This window comes from Mus caroli, chromosome 4 (assembly GCF_900094665.2).
Source record: "Mus caroli chromosome 4, CAROLI_EIJ_v1.1, whole genome shotgun sequence".
NCBI classification, from domain to species: Eukaryota; Metazoa; Chordata; class Mammalia; order Rodentia; family Muridae; genus Mus; species Mus caroli.
The window spans coordinates 50,897,883-50,904,487 of NC_034573.1; the positions used below are offsets into that span (position 1 = coordinate 50,897,883).

General features: G+C 43.4%; 1 pseudogene; it reads right to left on the minus strand.

Moving 5' to 3' along the window:
* Positions 1-1,181: 1,181 nt before the first annotated feature.
* Positions 1,182-2,948, minus strand: LOC110293512 (annotated as a pseudogene).
* Between the last annotated feature and the right edge of the window lie 3,657 nt (positions 2,949-6,605).

A 6,605-nucleotide genomic window follows, 5' to 3' on the forward strand; every position in this document is an offset into this window, starting at 1 on the left:
TAATGCAGTCTCAGGTCCCGCGCAATTGGATTGGAGCAGAAGCTGTGTTCCACTCACCAGCAGTCCCAAAATCCTGCGGTGGGGGTCGTGGGTAGCTGGCGGGTGTCAGGCAACCCTGCGCTCCCGCTATCCCGGCGCTGATCCAGCAGGATGAGTCACAATAAGATTTTTAAAAAAATCTTATTTATTTTCTTTTTGGGGATTGAGGAGGGAGGTTGCATAAATGGAGGGCAGATATGAAGGGATGGGAAGATGAGTGGGATTGGCCTACATGATGTGAAACTCACAAAGAGTCAAAAAGTTAAAAAAAGATGCCCCTCCAAAAAGAATGATTTCATAAGATGGGACGGTAGGCAAGCCTTTAAGGCATTTTATTAATCAGTGATTGATGTGGGAGGGAACAGTCCATTGTGGGTGGGACCATCCCTGTACTGGTGGTTCTGGGTTCTATAAGACAGAAAGCTGAGCTAGCCAGAGTGAGCAAGCCAGTAAGCAGAGCATCTCCATAGCCTCTGCCTCAGCTCCTGCCTTCCAGTTCCTGTCCTAGTTTCCTTCAATAGGCCTTGAACCAGACTCATTACAAAACATGGAACTATAAGACAAGTAAACCCGTTCTTCCCAAGTTTCTTTGGCATGGTGTTTCGTCACAACTATAGTAACTCTAACTAAGACTAGATTGTAGAGTAGTTTTGGGGTGGCCTTGGCAGGTTCTGGATGATAGCAGAAGAAGTCTCATAAATGGGGCCAAGTCATTTTGGCTTATTCTGTAGACAAATAAAATGCTATTTACTAAAAGAAGAACTAGGCTTGGGAGGGAGAAGCAGGTAGGGCTTAGAATAAGAAAGTTTGAGTCACTTAATGGACACCAGATGCTAATGTCTGGGAAGGGCTTGGTCCTCTGAATGATGTTCAAGAAGACTGAGGAATTAAATTAGGGAGTTTCCATGACAATTGAGCTCCTTTCGATATTCTAAATGATGGCAGTCTAAATGATGTACAGACAGAGATAAGATCCATACTGATTAATAAAAAATTTAATTTTTTCTATTCAATAATTTTGACCTTTATCCTTATATCCATTTCCATAAAAGAGGCTTCCCTAAATACCTTAAAAAACATCAAAAATACCCCCCTTTTTTCCCATTTAAAAAAGTTCTAGGACACATAAAATAAGGCAACACTTATTTCTTTTTCTTGTCTTCTGGCGTGGGTCTATGGGTGGCTCCCCTATGTCACGTTGCTGCTCTCTGAGCCAGTGTTACCATCACTGGACCCTCTCCCTCTGAGCTGTCAATCACCCCTCTACCCCCTCTCCATGTCCTCAGGAGTAGACTGCCTTCCCCATTCTGTTGGCTCTCAGCTGTTTCTTCAAGGCGTGTCTCCTTTGTCTCCATCCATCGTCTGTGCTCTTTGTCCTTCTCCTCCTCCTCAGCTTTGTTTTCCGCTTGCTCTTTCCCGGGGATGATGCTCTGACTGCACTCAGCTTGCTCTGCTGCCTCCTTTCCCCTTCTCCTCCCGCCTTCTGCAGGCCTGTTCCTCCGCCCATGCAATATCAGCTGCAATTTTCACCATGTTTACTCTCACCTTCGACCGTATAACCATTTAAGTTCACCGTTAAAGGGATTTGTGCTTTCCAGGAACTTCTCTTCCTGGTGTGCTCCTTTATCTGGAGAAGCTTGGCTTCTAGTTTCTGAGGAACCATTAAAGATTGGACCTGTTATCTGCACTCCTGGGAGGCCAGCTCTCTCTTGGTGCTATTTGGGTATGAAGCCTAAGAAGAATGAAGACCATAATGTGGGTGCTTCAGTGCTTTTTAGAAGGGCGAACAAAATAGTCACAGGAGGAAATATGGAGACAAAGCGTGGAGCAGAGACTGAAGGAAAGGCCATCTGGAGACTGCTCCACCTGAGGATCCATCCCATACACAGTCACCAAACCCAGACATTATTGTGGATGCTGGGAAGTACTTTCTGATGGAAGCCAGATACAGTTGTCTCCTGAGAGGATCTGCCAGAGCCTGACATATACAGAGGTGGATGCTTACAGCCAACCATTGGACTGAGCTCAAGGGTCCCCGATGGAGGAGTTGGAGAAGGGAATGAAGGAGTTGAGGGGATTTTCAGCCCCATGGGGGAAGCAACAGTGTCAACAGGCCACACCCTGCCCCCGAGCTCCCAGGAACTTGATCACCAACCAAAGAATACACATGAGTGACCCATGGTGCTGGCCACGTATGTGGCAGAGGGTGGCCTTGTTGAACATCAGTGGGAGAAGAGGCCCTTGGGCTTGAGGGTGTTCAATGCCCCAGTGTAGGGAAATGCCAGGGTGGAAGGACAGGAGTGGGTTGGTGGGGGAGCACCCTTATAGAGGCAGGGGGAGAGGGGATGGGAAGGGGGTTCCCAAAGGGGAGACCTGGAAAGGCGAAAACATTTGAAATGTAAATAAAGAAAATATCCAATAATAATAATAATAATAAAAAGATTGGACCTGTTGCTTGAAGACCCGTATTCTAGCTGTTGAGATGACCGACGACATGTCAGGTGCCACACTGGCATTGAGAACCTCACTGATGAGGCTCTGGAAATGGACAGTGGCTGTGTGCTTCATTGAAAAGCCATCGCCATCATCATCTGGGTCCTCAGCAGGCTGAATGCACATATAAGGTTCCCTGTTCTCCATGCGAGACTGTCGCTGTTGACTTTCTCCCTCTCCTGCAGCTTCCACATGACTTTTTGCATTAATAATATACACAAGGTATACATGACATTATGGCAGACCTTCCTAGAGTCCCGGCACTCTGTCTTCTCCACTTGGTATATTCACTTAACTTGCCACATGCCACCAATAATCTTGCCAATCTCCCACAACTTTAGGTCAGGGTTGGAAGCCTTTACTTGGTCCCAGAACTTTCTGCTGTACCTCCTGTAGGGCATCAGTAGCTTATCTGGTGGCTTTGGAGGCTTTGAAATTGCAATGCCAGAGAATGCCCTGACCCAGCTTCTGGTGCCCGGGTTCCCCTCCAGCCTGTAGCTGTTGTAAGTTTGATGACTGTATGGATTGTATCCCACAAACCATGGTGTGCTGGGCCTTTGGGCTGCAGGAGTTGGGGTGGGAGATGGGGTGTAAGATGGTCTTTTTGGTGCTTTGGAAGATTGAGTTCTCAGTTCCTTAAGAACGAATCTGAGACACTGCAGGCCAAAAAGACACACAACTCCAGCTATGCTTTCCTCTGATCCCTAAATATCTTTTAAAGAATGATTATGGTGTATGTATCAATGCTGTTTATATCTCAAGAGACGTAAGGATAATGGAGTTAGCACATTCAGTGTTCATTCAGAATACATAGTGTGTCAGAAATAGAAGAAATCATGTCCAAAAAAATGTACAGCAGCCATAATAAAAAAGGGCAAGCGGTCCCCTCAGAGGCGAGACTAGGGTGATATTTTCCACACCATCACTTCATTTCAACACAAAAACTAAAATTTCAGGCAAACAGGCAAACAGGAAAATGAGTTAGGAATTCTGTGAAGTTGGTAGGTAGGGCCATTATTGACTGAAGTAACAAAGTGTCTGAGTACTTAGCATTTCTAGATATTTGATAAATGTACAAAAGTTGATTCAACTCAGATGTTCTCACATAATATACACAACATGAAACCTACTGTCTAATATAAAAATACAATTTCAGTAGCAACAAAAGTAAAAGTACTCGGAGACCAAAGTTTAAGACATTTATATAAGAAAAATAACTTATTACATCTTACAGGTTAATGGTTAACTCTGTGAATATCTCTGAGAGAGGTTGACTCTGATAATGGACAAGAGAAAAGGTCTTCCCAGTGAACAAGAGACACTAATCAAAAAGGTGTTGATGTTTGATCTGGCTCAGCACTCTATCCACATCCAAACACGTTTTATGTCCTAAATGTGGTTAAAAAAAATGATATAACCGGGTCTTTAGCATGAGAAGGAAGAATTGTTTCAGAGAGTAGAATAAACCAGAGTAAATAGAACTGTTTCTATCTACATACACTAGTATGTAATAAGTGTACACATCTATATTACATTAGCATGTAATATCTGTACACATCTATATTACATTAGTATGTAATATCTGTACATGTTTCTGGGGGACTGTGACATTTTATAGTGACTAAATCAAGATAGGTAATTAACCCATTGAACACCCAAGACATTTGTCATTTCTTTTAGTAGGGACAAAGTCCTCTCTTTTAGATATTTTGAAACATAATAATCTTCTTGAGACATGGTTTTGCTATGTGGTTCAGGCTGGCTGGAAACTTGCTAGATAACCCAAGCTAGCTCTGAGTTCCCAGTCTTCCTGTCCCAGACTCCTAGTGCTGGAATTACAACTATACAGCACTATTCCCACCTAGCCATAAGAAACTATTTAAACTATTGTCACCTTACTGTGCTGAGAACCACTGGGGCTCAGGGCTTGTCCCTGACTGAAGTTTAGAACAGCTCTCCGACTCTTCTGACCTCCCTTTCTTGCTGACCCTCCCCCACCTATTCTAATCTTTACCTCCATCTGGTCAAGTGTTTTCACTTTCCATACATGGGTGACAATATGCACTTTATTGGGTTTTTCAAAAGGAAAGACCCAATAAGCAGCTGAAAGAGTCAGATGCAGATATTTGCACCCAACCAATGGACAGAAGCAGCTGACCCCTGTTGTTGAATTAGGGAANNNNTNAAAGAANNTGAGNAGAAGGGNGANCCTGTAGGAGGACCAGCAGTCTCAATTAATCTGGACCCCTGAGATCTCTCAAACACTGGACCACCAAACAGACAGCATACACCAGCTGATATGAGGCCCACAACACACATACAGTAGAGGACTTCTGGGTCTGTGTTCATTCAGAGATGATGCACCTAACCCTCAAGAGACTGGAGGCCCCACGGAGTTTAAAGGTCAGGTGGGGTGGGGGGTAGAGGCATCCACATGGAGATGGGGTGGGGTGGGGAGGAGGTGTGTGATGTGGAGCAGTTGGAGGGTGGTTGGGGGTGGGGTGGGGAATGGAATATGAAGTGTAAAAAATAAATTAAAATTAAAATAAAATTAAAAAAAGCTACACATTCAGTGCTGTCAATAACGAATACTTCAACTACCCTAAAGTACCCGTACTCCTTCCTCTCACCCCTCCGATTTCCCAGCCCACAACAGCCACTAAATCTGTTTTTATCCCTGTATATTTCTTGACTTAGGGTGTTTCCTATCAAACAATGAAACCGTCTGATGGCATGTGGCTGGCTTCTTCTTGTCATAGTGATCCTGAAGCCGAGGGATCTCCCAGAACTTCCTTTGTTTGATGAATAATACTCCATTACATAAGCAATACGACTTTAAATATTTAATACTTCGCAAAGATGTGAATCCGCTTTAAGCAAAACTGCGTAATCCATGATTATTACTCACACATACTTTACTTCTGACGAAAAATATGTTGTTCCATTAAGAAACACTTTACAGGACTGGTACTGCATCCTACCATCCCAGCGTTTGGAAGCCTGAGTTGGACGGATGGAGAGTGAGGCTGTCCTGGGCTACTTAGCGACTTCAAGATTAACAACAAAAAGCCCTTTTTGTATAAAATGCAGATAAAATGCTCACATTAAAGCAAACAATTACACATTAACATACATAAAATAAATGCCCTTAAGTGAAGATGTTTTAGGAAAATGGCTTTATTTTTCTGTTGTTTCCAGTAGCTTCTTGAGTTATAGATTTCAGCAAAGAACTTTATATTTTATTTCATGGTTATTACTTTGTAGTGCTGGATATTGAATTTGGGGCCTCTTAAATACTAGGCAAACATCTGACTGCTGAGATTTATCCCCAACCCAAATTATCTTTTAATTTAGTGTGATTTGAGTGTGTGTGTGTTTGTGTATGTGTGTAGGCACACCCAATTGTCTGTATGTTGTGTACCATGTGTGTCCAGCGGAGGAAACGGAGTCCAGAGGAAGGCATCTGATTCTCTAGAACTGGAGTTACGGGCACTTTTGAGCTGCCTGATGTGTGTGCTGGGGGCTGAACCCTTCTTCTCTAACCACTGAACCACACCTTAAGCCCCTGTTTATTTGTTGTTAGAGATTTATTTCATGCGTACTTCTTTGAGTGAGTATATGCCGTATGTGTGCATCAGCCAGAGAGGGTGTAGGATTCCACGGAGCTGGAGTTGCAGGTGGTTGTGACCTGCTTGACACGGATGCTGGGAACCAAACTCAGGTCCTCTGGAAGAGCAGCGAGGGCTCTTAACCACTGAGAGATCTTTGCATCCCCACTACCCCCACCCACCGTATCTTTTAAACATGATTAGAGGTCTTTAGTTTTCATTTTATTTTTGAGATTACAACTTAATTACATTTCTTCCTTCCTTTCCCTCTCTCTAAATCCTCTCATATGCCTCTCCTTCCTCTCCTTTGAATTTATAATCTCTTTGTTTTCATTAGTTGCTATGCCTGCAGCTTACATACATATACTCCTAAATACAATATTACTTGTGGTGGTTAGAATAGGAATGGCCCCCATAGATTCACATGTTTGAATGATTGGCACACAGGGAGTGACACTTTTAGGA